Source organism: Anabrus simplex, chromosome 2 (assembly GCF_040414725.1).
Source record: "Anabrus simplex isolate iqAnaSimp1 chromosome 2, ASM4041472v1, whole genome shotgun sequence".
Taxonomy (NCBI): domain Eukaryota; kingdom Metazoa; phylum Arthropoda; class Insecta; order Orthoptera; family Tettigoniidae; genus Anabrus; species Anabrus simplex.
The window spans coordinates 509050113-509065957 of record NC_090266.1 but is presented as its reverse complement, the minus strand read 5'-3'; the positions used below and the strand labels follow the sequence as shown (position 1 = coordinate 509065957).

Sequence of the window (15845 nt, the reverse complement as noted above, 5' to 3'; positions counted from 1 at the left end):
ATCCTGACTTTACGTCTGATCTTAGAGGTTCGAATCAAGCAGGACAAACCACGTACATGGCATTCGTATATCTAAAAAAGGCATTCGATAATGTTGATTGGAACAAGCTATTTAAGATTCTGAAGGTGATTGGGATCAAATAACGAGAACGAAGGCTTATCTACAATCTGTATAAAAATCAGTCTGCAGTGATAATTATCGAGGGCTGTGAAAGATAAGCAGCAATCCAGAAAGGAGTAAGGCAAGGCTGCAGTTTGTCCCCCCTCCTTTTCAATGTCTAAATTGAACAGGCAGTAAAGGAAATCAAGAGGAATTTGGAAAGGGAATCACAGTTCAATGAGAAGAAAGCAACACCTTGAGATTAGCCGATGATATTGTAATTTTATCTGAAATTGAAGAAGATCTCGGAAAGCTGCTGAATGGTATGGACGATGTCTTGGGTAAGGAGTACAAGATGAAAATAAATAAGTCCAAAACAAAAGTAATGGAGTGCAGTCGAAGGAAGGCAGGTGATGCAGGAAATATTAGATTAGGAAGTGAAGTCTTAAAGGAAGTAGATGAATATTGTTACTTGGGTAGTAAAATAACTAACGATGGTAGAAGTAAGGAGGACATAAAATGCAGACTAGCACAAGCAAGGAAGAGCTTTCTTAAGAAAAGAAATTTACTCACTTCAAACAGTGATATAGGAATTAGAAAGATGTTCTTGAAGACTGTCGTGTGGAGCGTGGCATTGCATGGAAGTGAAACATGGACGATAACTAGCACAGAAAGAAAGAGAATAGAAGCTTTTGAAATGTGGTGTTACAGAAGAATGCTGAAGGTGAGAAGGATTGATCGAATCACGAATGAAGGGATACTGAATCGAATTGGTGAGAGCAGATCGATTTGGCTAAATTTGACGAGAGGAAGAAATTGAATGATGGGACACATCTTAAGACACCCAGGACTTTTTCAGTTGGTTCTTGAAGGAAGTGTAGGTGGTAAGAACGGTAGGGGTAGACCAAGATATAAATATGACAAGCTGATTAGAACAGATGTAGGAGGCCATAGTTACGCAGAAATGAAAAGGTTATCAAGGATAGGGTGGCATGTAGAGCTGCATCAAACAAGTCTATGGACTGATAACTCAAACAACAACAACAACAACAACAACAACTACTACTACTACTACCTAAACACCGAGTGAGTTGGTTACGTGTTTTGCGCAACGTAGCTGTCAATTTGTACTCAGGAATAGTGAGTTAGAACCCCACTGTCTGCAGCTCGGAAAATGTCTTTCGAGGTCCCCACTTTCACACCAGTCGTTATTTAAGGCCACAGTCACTTTATTCCCAGTCCTAGTCATTACCTATCCCATCGCCGCCGTAACAGGTTTCTGTGGTGATTAGCAGTAAAACAAATAGGAAATAGATAACCTGATCATTGTCTTTACAATGCGAGTCCACTAGATGTCTCGATGATTTTAGATGTAGGGGGGCCAAATCGCGTTCTTTTTATTATTATTATTATTATTATTATTATTATTATTATTATTATTATTATTAATATGACGTGTTTCCTTAACTTAAATTTAAGTTGAGCAGCAAACAGTCCCAGTTTATGAAAAAATATCCCTCTTCCAATGGGTTTTGGGATGAAAGCATTTTCATATTGACTTGATAGTGAAATTCAAACCCATAGATCTACATATACCATTAAGAGGTGTTGAGAGTGTCCTCTGTAAGGAACATTCAGTTTTGGCGAAATAAAACTACCGTACTTCTTTTGAGTGTGAACATTTTGTTTCCCTATAATGATAGGTTTTACACTTCGAAATAACAATATTTGGCTGAAAAAAATTTCATGTTCTTCGGCATGTACGAATGTATTTATTTCTAGGACTTACTTAATGATGTTCTTATTTCGATAATATTAACTGTTGAACTATTTTATTGTTTGTCTTTTCGAACAAGGAAACATATTAGGACGTCTTAATCAATTGCTTGAGCTAATGTGAAATTTGCATCACACAAACTTTTCTTACTGATTTTCACGAATATACTCAAAAGAATGGAAGAGCTGCACGAGACCTGAGGACCACGGATTATAAACCAATAACTGAAAGAAAATAATAAACAGAAACTATAGAAAACATTCTTTCATGACATATGCAGTCATATGTTGTGATTTAGATTATTTGATAGATGCTGTATACATTCGAGTCGACTTGGTACAGATTATAAACAAAATAAATCGCAATATTTTCGTGATTACGGCAATAGAGAAACTTTAGTGTTGTCAACCGTATGCGTTTTGTACGTATCACAATGAAGATTACTAGGAGCACGTAGGGAGGGAGCTGACATTTGACATTCGAGTCCAATAAACGTAACTGCAGTTATCACGTCATGTTTACGAGCAAACGATTGTTTTCATTTACAACGTAACTTGAACACATGCAGCACGCGTATACAAGACTCCCCCCGCGGGACGAATCGACCAGTCCGACTTGACGCGTTCCCAGCGGCATTTGCGTGAACTAACGTGCCGCCGACTGGCGATCAGTGGTGTAAAAGCAGTGGAAAACGTGCGGTGTGTTCTGTTTTGTGTTACGTTATAAGCAAGATTTTAACAGTGAACTTGACGACGTCCAAAAGGTAAGTACTGCATTTTGAGTTATTTCTATAAAACCCAGGCCATGTGTCACGTTGTGACAGAGTGAGGTTAATGTTACCACCGCTAACGAATGAAACAGCAACTGTCAATCTGTCATGTGGTCAGGCAATGTTTTTCATTAATTCGACGACACGTGTTCAAAACAATGCCATATCGTTAGTGTCTTCTAGGAAACGTTATGGTACACTTTCTCACGCTGTCTCAACTCTTCAGTGAAAATTTCTAATAAAATGTTAATGTTATGAAAATAGATAGTACTTTTACAGCGTTGAAAATATAATGTAGGTAGAAAGCTAGTGGTGCATTGTGAAACATACTCTTTGAAGACTTGTCAGTCACGTTAAATGAGGCATCAATGCATTGTTATTTTTCCTCCAATAGCTTCACCGAAATATTTGTATGTAGCTACGCTACCATGCTTTATCTAAAATTATAAAATTTGGTATCGTTTATAATTTTTATTTGATGTTAACGTCGATCTAACTTTTTTACCATAACCCTTAAGTAAGGATTTTACCTGAATACTGTAGTTGCATGGGAATTATCACATGGTTTGTTTACGAGTGTTCGTCTATGAAGAGTGTAATGTTTTGTTTCTGCAGCGTTCCGTAATTACCCGGTATTCCAAGCATTCCCCCGCAATCGCCTCTATTGTGCGCGAAACAAACAGTGAGAGTGGTGTGCCTTGATGAGCCACGCCGGCTACAACCTTAGATCGATTTAGGATTACACCTTCAGTCCAACACACCCCCTCCCTCCCCCTTTTATTCCCCTCCCATGCTGCCATACGTATCCCCACCTCTTGCCAGCGCTCGGCACATCCCTACTACCGACTACTCTTTCCCTCGTTCTCCCACCCCTTTCACAAGTTTCTCTCTCTCTACCGCGTAGCAGTCGGTCCGCTTCTAAATTTAGCTTAACTTCAAAGGTAAAGCTTTGTTAAATCCCATTTTACAATTTTATACACCCTTCTAAACTGAATCAAACTTATCACACAATGGGCATATTCGTCGGGCGCTTCCTGAACGTGTGTTGTATGCATTGTCATTCGATGATTCATTTACCATTGAATATTTATGCTGCTAAGGTAGGATTATTGAATATTATATTTTAGCCTACCTATCGAGGTTTCTGGTTTTCTTTACTCGTTCCTTTAGTTCACAGATCTTCGCAGCAATGTTTATTCAGCAATTTTATTGAAATAAGCCTACTTGAATATTCATAACGATGATTACATTTGTTTTTTGTTTGTTTGTCTACTCCTTAGTCCCATTTCTTGATACGGGGTCGAGGTGAGGTGAGATGGATTTATTATGTTTATACGGCCGGATGCCCTTTCACCATTTCATCTTCATTAGCTCCTGAACTGATATTGGCGTTAGGAAGGGCATTCAGCAGTATACGGACAATGGTTATGATCGAGATATTTTAGTTTAATGAAGTCAACTCTGCGGAATTGCAGGTTATTCGTTCACCGTCCGTACTAAACATTTCGGTATCAATCTCATCAGAGTCCATCGGCTTTACTTAAATTCTAGAGACCCGTGTCAATATACAGTATATTTTAGTACGTCAGGTTAACATACCTAATAGCCTTCTGGTGCGTCTAACAATAAAAGATTTGTTAGACGTATTATAAAATAAATGATACTTATTTTGAAAATATTGTACTGATGATCAGATCATGATTGCGTAGTCATTTTCTTTCATCTAACGTTTCGTCCACTTTAGTGGCATGCTCGGTTAGTCGTTGCTCTTCCGTTACCAAGAGAATGGGTTCAAATCTGCCTAAGGTTGCTCATATGCAGGTCAATGGTTTCTAGTAGGATAAAGTACACCAGCGAGATGAAATTCCGTCTCTGGCGTCTCTTAAAATCTACACCTATTCAAGGGCTGGCAAAAAATAACATTTTTATTCTCGTATCTGTGATTCCAGTCATTAAATATAAGAATTTCAAGTAAAATTACAAGGCCAACCAACCAACCAGCCAACCAACCAACCAACCAACCCACCGACCCACCCACCATACAAACAATTAATATACATCCCCGATTTTGCCTTATGTGAAAATGGGAGACCACGGAAAACCATCCTTAGTACTGCAACGTTTAGTGCTCGTAACTACCTCCGCCGGAGACCTGGGTTCTTTTCCCGGTACCACCAGAAATTCAAGAATAGCAGGAAGGCTGGTACATGGTTAAAAACTTATAATTGCTCGAAGAGAGAATGAGTGTATGGTAGTGTATGTTACTCGCATTTAATATTTTATCAAACTTCATTTTAATTGTTATCAAAATATAATTCACCTCCCGTGCAGATACAAAAAACAAACATTTTATCTATTGATTCAGCTGTTTCTGAGAAAAGTGTACCTGCGAGGAAATCATAATATTATACTGTATATATTATAATATCATGGGATTATTTTACTGGAGCGAGTGTACATGCAGCTCACCTCCTTTGGGGGTGCGCCTGTAAGGAGCTGCTGTACTACGTCAGGACGAAGACACAATCTGACTTACTTATTCGGGAGATGATGGTTCAGAACCCCACCGTCGGCAGTCCCGGAGATGGTTTTCCGGGGTTTGTTTTCACTCCAGGCAAATGCTGGGTTGTGCCTTAGTTAAGGCCACGGCTAGTACCTTCCCAGTCATCATTGCGACTGTCAAAACATTCTCTGCGTCAGTGCGACATTGTGGTCTTAGATACATAGGGTAGTAGGTTCGATTCCTGGTCGGGCGGGAACTGTAGCCATTTCTGGTTAATTCATCTAGCCATGAGGACTTGGTTTTGTGTTTGTCATAATGCACACAAAACACACCATACTGCCCACCACCACAGGAGCAAATTATGGAGCCGTACATATGTAAGTTCTAGGGCAAAGAAGTCAAGCTTTTGAAATGGAGAAATATACAGCCTGTAGAATATCCTCAAGTCACTAAAAGAGAACGAGCTTGGAGGAACTACACAAGTCGAGTACATATGGCTCACCCGGCCATAAATCTGGACCAAGTCCTCAGTGAGCAACAGAGTTCACACTCACGACCCAATCAGGGTTTGGGAGAAGCAACATAATAATAATAATAATAATAATAATAATAATAATAATAATAATAATAATAATAATAATAATAATAATAATAATAATAATAATAATAAATTAAATTGAATTATTAAATTATTATTATTATTATTATTATTATTATTATTATTATTATTATTATTATTATTATTATTATTATTATTATTATTATTATTATTATTATTATTATCTACATATTTAAAACACTAGGCTGATATTTGTTACAATGAATTTGAGAGAACAGTTTAACCAATTGACAACGTAAAGCATTCTGATGTAAGTTCTTGGCCTGTAGATCTGCAGAGTGTCTTTAAAAGTATAACGAATTCTAGTCGAACATTTTTCATATATTAAGGAAAATGCAGCATTCTGATTGGTCAAGACGCTCGCCAGTACTTCAAGGCCGCCTGAAACATGAGAGTGCTTGAGGCATATAGCACGATAGAAGAGTAGGAATGGGCTAAGCACACATGCGCTATCAGATATCTCCCTTGTCAGTTTGTACTGTAGCGGGTCGCTTGGCCGAGAAGAACTGTCTCTTCTGTAGTTCTCGCTATACTTGCTAGCTTGAAATGATGTCGGATAAATTTAAACGTTTCCTTCTCCGTCTCGTCTCTCTCTATTTTTGTTAGCTTGAGTGATTTTGGGGAAATTTTAACACTCAGTCTGTGAACTTTTCCATTCCGGTAGTTAACGAAGTGAGTCAATCCGCCGTGTCATATTAAAGTGCTATTTTTTAATATGGCCGGCATAGCACTCATAACGGAACCAGGAACAACATTCAGTTATTAATGAAATCATTGACGTGCTCCAACAAAACAACACAAATACCAAGAATGCCTTTCTCATCGATGGTCCCTGGGACACTAGAAAAATATTTAGGATATATAATACAAAATTGCCTCAATTTAGGGCTTCATGTAATTTCAGTAAAGCGGACAGGAGTAGTCGCTGGTTTTTTGCCCAGCTGATGAACACTGCACATTATATTCAAAATTCCTCTAAATTCAAATGAGAATTCGGTGTCTGGATTAAAATTATGTTCCAAAGCAGCTGACGATATTTGATTAGCATTGCTCAATATGGGATAAAACCGCAGTTGCAATTATTCATTCATTAATGTATGAGAATCGTCTTCTAAAATATATCATAGGTAACAAACGACATTCCATTCCTTCTGATGGGAATATTATTGTTCTTGGGGGAAATTTCATAAAGGATTTACCTGTTTATTTTAAATCGTAAGAAATACATTCCCCTCTGGCCGTTCTTCAAAATACGCCGCTACATACAGATATGCAGACAAAATCACAAAAAATGGAATTCGCTGATTGTTTTGCCAGAAATGTTTAACGGCAACTACCCCTCAGTACACAGTGACGGATCAAGATACTATCAGCCAACATTTTAGCACATTATGATATCGTGATGGAAATTTATAGCAAACTGTTCACATCTGCGAAAAATATCATCATTTTCTCGAAAATTTTCTTTCTTAATTAATTATTTTGTTAATTTGGAAGACATTGGGCTTATACCCGGTAGTTCAAAACCATACACTAGCGTCAACAGATTAATAAAGATGAAAGCTATCTACTTAAATTTCCTACATAATTCTTGAATTATTTGGAATTAATAGTTTGCTTCCATATATTTTTATTTCAAAAATTGGTTCCTTAGAAATACGAACGTTTTCCAACGGCTCCTAAATTGAACCAGATTGGGGCGTAATTTTAAGAAGTATGTACGAAAATTGTTTAGATTTGGAAATAATAAGTACAGATAAGGTTGTACAGAGAGCTCTAACCACTTTAATTGACATTTTAACATCCGATAAAACACTTTCATTTTCTTTCAAGGGGCATCAATTTCCAATTCACTTGGCATTTTGGATCACGATCAATAAACCTCAAGGGACGTGAAACCAGTTTTCAGCTATGGCCAGTTAACTGTTGCAATGCCACGAGAGCGATATTTTAAAGTTGAAATATTGCTAAAAGGTACAGTAATTGTACAAAAAATGCACCGAGCAAGTGGCTGCGTGGTTTGAGTCGCGCAGCTAACAGCTTGCATTCGGGAGGTAGTGGGTTCCAACCGCACTGTCGGCAACCCTGAAGGTGGCTTTCCGTGGTTTCTCATTTTCACACCAGCCAAATGCTGGGGCTAAGGCCACGATCGCCTCCTTCCCACTTCTAGCCATTTGTTATCCCATCGTCGCTGTATGACCTATCTCTGTGCAAGCTAAAGTAAATTTAAAAAAATAAAGTACAAGTTATGTCTTAGATAAGGAAATTCTTCAATAAATATTTATCCCATTAATCGTCATATCTTGATGGGTTTCAGCTAATTATTATTATTATTATTATTATTATTATTATTATTATTATTATTATTGAGGCAGTAATTATAAGGGATGCAAGCCGCTCGGTTTAATGCACTTTACTATTATTTATTTAACCCGTTTACGGTCCAAGGTTGGTCTTCCCACGGACTCAGCGAGGGTCCCACTTCTACCTCCTCAGAGGGAGTGTCCTGGAGCTTGAAACATTTGGTCGCAGATACACTAGCGAGGAGGACCAGTACCTCGCCCAGGCGGCCTCACCTGCCATGCTGAACAGGGGCCCTTTAAGGGATAGTATGATTGGAATTGACAGGCAAAGAAGAGGGAAGGAAGTGGCCGTGGCCTTAAGTTAGGTACCATCTGGTCATTTGCCTCAGGAAGAAGAAGAAGAAGAAGTGGTAAACCACACCCTTGCATTAGAGGGATGGTTCGTTCGAATCCCACTGCCAGCAGGCGTGAGGATTGTTCTATAGACTTCTACATTGTCACAACGCAAATGCCAGGAATGTGCCTTACTTCGAGTCATAACCATTACCCTCTCCTTTCTAGAAGTTTCCTCTTTCCGGCGGTAATAATAATAATAATAATAATAATAATAATAATAATAATAATAATAATAATAATAATAATAATAATAATAATAATCCCGGGCTGATTGGCTCAGACCGTTGATGCGCTGGCTTTCTGACCCCAAATTGGCAGATTCCATCCTGGCACTGTCAGGTGTTATTTATAATGTCATTTTTTAGGTCCCACTAATTACTTTTGACGGAATAATAATAAAAAGAAGAAGGGTACCACCTCTACCGCTTCAAGGGGAGTGTCCTGGAGCGTGAAACATTTGGTCGGGGATACACTAAGGAGTAGGACCAGTACCTCGCCCTGGCGGCCTCTCCTCTTATGATGAATAGAAGAAGCTGAGAAGATGGATGCACTGTACAGTCTGTGTAGCTACACCCTTGCATTCGAGAGATGGTTCGTTCAGATCCCACCACCAGCAGGCGTGAGGATTGTTCTATAGTTTTCTAATTGGTCATAGCGCAACTGCCAGGAAAGTGCCTTACTTAAGGTCATAACACTACCCTCTCCTTTCTAGCAATTTCCTCTTCTATCGTCGCTAATAAAATATATATTAAAAAACGCGTGTGGCCTCTAGAGAGGCCCGGTACAGGCCTTTCGTGTTAATGCCTGATAGGTGACCTACGCGTCTGCAGGAACGGAGTCCTGTCTCTGATGAATTCTAATGCTGAAGACGGTACACACGCCCAGCCATCAAAAAATCAGAATTAGCCAGTGAATTTTAAAATTCCCGATCCGGCCGGGAATCAAACCCGGGACTAAATACCATCGCACTGATTCTGAGCTGGGATCGGATCCGCCAACTTGGGCTCTGAAAACCAGCGTTCCCCGTCCTAACCACTCAGACAGGCTTTTCACCTTCTCTGAACGGCGAACAACCACTATACAAACACTGCTGGACCGAAGGCCAGTACGCTAACCATTTAGCTATGGAGCCGGACTAAAGTAAACTCGTGTCCTGATGGAGAGGTGGTGTAGCTCCTTTCAGGCTAACCGCCAATGGAGGTGAGCTGCATGAATCATTTCAACCAAACACCATTTTTGTAATTACTACTAATGGCGTTCGGCCGCGGATGATCATCCGTCCAGTGTTTATAGTGACAGAGCATACACTTATATATCTTCGTGGTTGAAATAGAGTCACGACCACACACCATTCATAAATCTCTGGCAGTACTGGGAATCGAAACCGGGACGGCAGTTAATAGTGCTAACCGTTACGCTAGGGAGGGGATATCGTCGCTGGTAACGTACGTGATTTAGTTCGATGTTAAACCTTTAATAATAACAATAACCTTCTTCATCATCATCATCATCATCAACAACAACAACAACAACAACAAAAACAACAACAAACGTAAGGAATTGTAGTGTTATAGAAGACAAGCATTTGTACCCGTTCTCCGCACTGGAATTTGCAGTGGATTACAGGTTACCTTTAGCAATTTATGCGAAGTAACATGGCTCCATTCATACGCTTAATGCGACATGTTAAAATGATGTTTTCGTACGATAAGCGCGTGGCAGTAACGTGAAATACAGTATGATGAAGCTGAACAAAGTTGAGAGGAAATGACGACGACTTCCAAATTTATTTTAGGGTACAGTTCCGGGTCCGAAGTCGTGCGAAGTTCTCCATGGTTCTCATGTTGCATATTGTATCTGTGACCAATGGCGTGGCGCTCTTACATTGATGCTACCCCCTTAATATATGTTCACCGAGCTCGATAGCTGTAGTCGCTTAAGTGCGGCCAGTATCCAGTAATCGGGAGATAGTGGGTTCGAGCCCCACTGTCGGCAGCCCTGAAGATGGTTTTCCGTGGTTTCCCATTTTCACACCAGGCAAATGCCGGGGCTGTACCTTAATTAAGGCCACGGCCGCTTCCTTCCAATTCCTAGGCCTTTCCAATCCCATCGTCGCCGTGAGACATATCTGTGTCGGTGCGACGTAAAGCAAATAGCAAATAAAAAAAAAAAAAAAAATCTGTCCTCTTCATTTTTTTCCGTTACCCACCTTGAAGTGACATGCACGACATGTCCCACGGGACTTCGACTAAAAATCCTATTTTTCGTAATCATCTGCGTTATTAACCGTCGTACGATAAATACGTACCTGGCATAAAGGAACGGAAATAACATATTCTTAAACGTTTGTTCTATACTGTCTTTTGATAGACATAATGTTAACGAAAATATTTGAGAGTAATTTTCCTATTAATACCGACTCCATGTCATTACCATGACATCATATGCACATAACACAATCCTGAGTGAGCAGAATTCAAATACATATTTTGGTTAAAATAAATCCAGTGATATAATAATAAAAATAATAATAACAATGATCATAATAATAATAATAATAATAATAATAATAATAATAATAATAATAATAATAATAATAATAATAATAATAATAATAATAATCTATGTATATAAAACACGAATTTTGTCTGTACATTGCTCAGAATTTGAAAAGAATGGTAATTCTGCATCGGTCATGTCCTCAGTAACAAGGAAATGCACTTTTAACTTAATGTCTGTCTGTCTGTCTGAGAATTTAATAAACATCGGTATTCAACGTCGGGGAATAAGTCGCTACAATCTAAGCCATAAATGAATTTATTCACCCTGATAGAAATGGTAGTTTAGGGGGAGGCTTAAAATTTAATTTTCATATATTTATGTTATTAGTGATCCTATCTTAATAAAAACTGGTATGCAATGTCGGGGAATAATTCGTTACAATCTAAGCCATAAATAATTTCATCCACGCTGATAGAAATGGTAGTTTAGGGGAAGGCCTAAAATTTTATTCTCAAATATTTATATTATTAGTGGTCGTATCAATAAATACTACATAACCAAAGTTGTATTGAATTAAATTTCCGACCATTTATGTCTTACACATTTTTACCGTACCGGTTATGATAACACATATATTCATGAATTTGTATTTTTGTTGCTAAGTCCATATCGACGCCAAGCCACGAGAAAATGGGTTAACAGAATTCAATGAAAATCTGTATAAGGAGTCAGGAAATAAGAAACTACAGTCTAAGCTATAAACAATTTTAATTTACCCTGGATAAAATTTTAGTTTAGGGGAACGCGCCTAAATTTTATTTTTTAAATACCTGTGTATTGGTCCTAACTAAAAGTACTACATAACAAAAGTTACAGAGAATACAGTTTCCGTTCATTTATGTTTTATTTAGTTTTACCGTACCGACTATGATGAGTAGTATTTTAGAGTCGGAATAAAACTAAATGTGAAGGCCTACAATGTCGAAAGCTTATAACATTGATCAACAATAACATTACATTGACCATTGATTGTCGTGATGTTATTTGTCTCTTATGCTGCCTCTCAACTCCGATAGATGGGATTAGTGCTGCGTACCGAGTAAAATAGCCTGACTGAATATTGGCGGGAAATAGCCGGCGAGTTAGAACACTTTCTTCTTTAGCATGTCATTCCTCTGGTTCATACATTTTCTGATACAGCTTGTACGTAACACACTGGTTCTTCATAGTATTCCAGTTATTCGATCCCTATTCTGACGCGCTGTTTTGTATGAGGAGTGTACATACTTTAGGTAGAGGCTGACTTAGTAGTAGCGGTAGTAGTAGTAGTAGTAGTAGTACTAGTAGTATGGCCTGGTCTAGAATAACAATTTAGGCCTATTCCAAATTATAGCACCACAATTCATTAAATAACTCAAAATTCAACCCTGAAAAGAGCCATTTCTTAAGGAAAGCTTCTTCCTCCTCACTTTTATTAAATTCTACATTCATTTTGTTCCAAATTATCACCGAAGAGGGGGTTTCTCCTCTGGTTTGGAGGAAAAATTTACCTCCAAGTTGGATAGAATTTTCCGCCCTCAGTGTAGCGAATTGATATTTTCTGACTCATCGGGTACTCCTAGAAAACAGATTAGTAAAATTGTGCTGCGGATGGTGCTGCGATCGGTAAAGTGAGATGAAGTCGCAACACTGTAACACTAATCAGGGACACTACTAGCAAAGGCCGAGTTTTCTACTATCAGAAGTTCTGCCAGTTCTTTTATAGTTAAAAGGTCACAATTTTTTATTTTCAAACCTTATCTAACTCACCACTGTACCAGCCATGATCAGTGTCAGTTATATTTTACGCACTATCAGTTTGAAAATCACTCTGTTGTAGTGATATATCATTAACACAGTTTTCAAAATCACTCCATGCTGAAATATCACTAACTCAAACACTGCATTCCCCTGAATGTTGCGCTACATTCTCACTTGAATTTTTAACCGACACGCCAGATATTGATTAACACTATAGCTACTGGAGCCTGGCAAAGAATCTTCACTTAAACTTTGTAAGAAACAATTAATTTTTTACAACATTTTTCAGATTATTCCTTTTAACTCTCTCTCTCTCTCTTGCGTTTTGGAAACAGCTTAAATACAGTACTTAGATTTACCAGTATGTCTACTTTAGTTCATAATGTAAACTTACGCATACATCACCAAGCCACCAACTGAACCCACCACGACTGCCTGTGAATTATGATAAGGCACTACTAGCAATGGCCACTGTGTTTATTTAAAATTTCTCTTTGACTATGTCATAAATAATAGTGTAATACCAAAGAAATGGAAGGAATCTGTAATAATTTATAAAGGAAAGGGTGATAAAAGGAAACCAGAGAACTACAGACCAATCAGCCTGACCAGTATAGTTTGTAAAATACTGGTGAGTTTAATATCGAAGTACATCAGAGCGATATGTGATGATAAAAATTGGTTCATGAGGAGCCAGTATGGATTTAGAAAGAAATTTTCTTGTGAGGCACAACTGGTGGGATTTCAGCAGGACATATCAGATCAGTCGGATTCAGGAGGACAGTTAGATTGCATAGCCATAGATCTTTCCAAAGCCTTTGATAGAGTGGAACATGGAATATTATTAAAGAAATTGGAGGGAATGGGATTGTACGTAAGGGTTACACGTTGGATAAAACATATCTAAATTCAAGGGTTCAGAAAGTCAAAGTAGGAAATAATGTATCGCAGGAAGAGAAAGTTTGGAAGGGAATTGCACAAGGTAGTATAATCGGTCCGTTACTTTTCTTAATATACGTAAATGGTTTAGGGAATAATATAACATCAAAAATAAGATTGTATGCAGATGACATAATTGTTTATAGGGAAATAAATAACATTCAGGATTGTTCAGAATTACAAAGGGACCTTGAGAGTATCCAACAATGGGTTGAAGAGAATAATATGAAGGTTAATGGAGGCAAACCAACTGTTACAACATTTACAAACAGGAGTTTTGAAACTGAATTTGAATATACTTTGGATGAGGTAGTTATCCCAAAAGATGGCAAGTGCAGATACTTAGGTGTGAGATTTGAAACTAATTTGCACTGGAAGGGTCATGTTGATTACATTGTTGGGAAAGCATACAGATCGTTACATGTCATAATGAGGCTACTTAAAGGATGCAACAAAGAATTAAAAGAGAAAAGGTACTTAAGTATGGTTTGTCCATTATTGGAATATGCAAACAGTGTTTGGGATCCTCACCAAGAATACCTAATAAAAGAAATAGATAGTGTGCAGAGGAAAGCAGCAAGATTTGTAACAGAGGATTTAAGGAGAAACAGTAGTGTATCAGAAATGTTAAAGGAACTTGGGTGGGAAACTTGAAGTAAGAGAAGGGAGAAAACTAGACTTATAGGATTATATAGAGCCTATACAGGAGAAGAAGCATGGGGAGATATCCGTGAGAGGCTTCAGTTGGAAAATAATTATATCAGCGGGACTGACCACAAATACAAAATTAGAAGGTGTTTTAGCAGAAGCGATTGGGGTAAATTTTCATTCATTGGGAAGGGTGTGAAGGAGTGGAAGGGGTAGTGTTTGATCCTTTTCCAAAATCTGTACAGATATTCAAGAAGAGAATAAACAGCAACAGAGAAAATAAATGAAATGTTAGAGGGCATTCGACCAGTGCAGGTTTATGTACATAAAAATGTGTGTGAATAAATTAATTCCATCCCCTGGTCTAACGCGTTTGGACAGCCAAAGTAGGGCTGAAGTACAGTGGCGACTTCGAGGGCCCTGGGACCGCTACGGTAGCTGTGAAGGCCCTTCAGGAACTCTGAAAAGTGGTGGCAAAAGGGGCTCAGGTTAAGACGCAGCAGGTCGTCATGCTACTTAGGTTCCAGAATGTGTAAAAAAATAAGTAAATAAATGCAATGTAAATTTTAATCTTATACCAGTTGTATAGTATCATTTTAAGTAATTCCACATACTGTATATCAGTTGACTATATTTGTAAGTAGTACAGGAGATATTATAAGTAGAATTTTTTAAACAATATAAATTTATTAAGAATGAGCTGTGTGTTTAATAGAAAATATCGTTAGTATAAATTGTATAATATTGTATTATAGGAAAATTTTCTTATCTTGTTAATTTAATATTTAGTGCTTGACAATGATGTATTTTAGTGTACCATTTGCCACCGAGGTAGACACCTCATTTGCAAATATAGATATTTTTATTTAATTTTGATCTTCCTGATCCGATTCTAAATTCCCTACAAATGATTCAATTCAATCAAGTTTTGAGTTTCGAGTTAAACAGGAGGGGAGTGATGACTTAATTCGAGCCTGCAACCTACAGTGAGTGCGGGAAAGTACCTGGGAGACCTAACGTTGTTCGTCCCTTTTGCAATTAGTCTCATTTGGGATCAGTCCCATTTGCGACAACTCAGATAGAATGCAAGACTAATTTATTTTTGACGTGATAAGCACTGACCCATTTGCGATCACTGTTATCAGTGAGAATATAATGACGTTCAAACACTCAGGCTGCTCTGAAGGAATTTTCTATTGAAGTATTTATGCAGGGAGACATGAGAAGGGGTTGCCACAGCGCTGCTGTGGATCTACGCCTCTGCATTCGGGAGACGGGACAGGGCTGGACTTCACGACTCGCCCCAACCGTCGGCTGTCCTGAGAATGGTCTTCCGTGGTTTTCCATTCTCCTGCACTAAGGCGAATGCCGGGACAGTTCCTAGTATAGGCCACGGCCGCCAAACCCTCACCTTCTCCAAGCATCTCCTTCACCGTCACAAATCTCCCGGCCTCCTAGACGGCGTCACCGTCTAGGAGGCCCGCCTACCC

The 15845-nt window shown here is 38.4% G+C and overlaps 1 long non-coding RNA gene across 1 annotated transcript in view; it reads left to right on the top strand.

Annotated features, from left to right (window-relative positions):
• Window positions 1-2518: 2518 nt before the first annotated feature.
• Window positions 2519-15845, top strand: part of LOC136862904 (uncharacterized) — a 28407-nt gene continuing 15080 nt past the window's right edge. Inside the window, exon 1 of the long non-coding RNA XR_010859093.2 lies at window positions 2519-2639. This is a non-coding gene — a long non-coding RNA (uncharacterized lncRNA). The remainder of the gene's footprint in view (window positions 2640-15845) is intronic.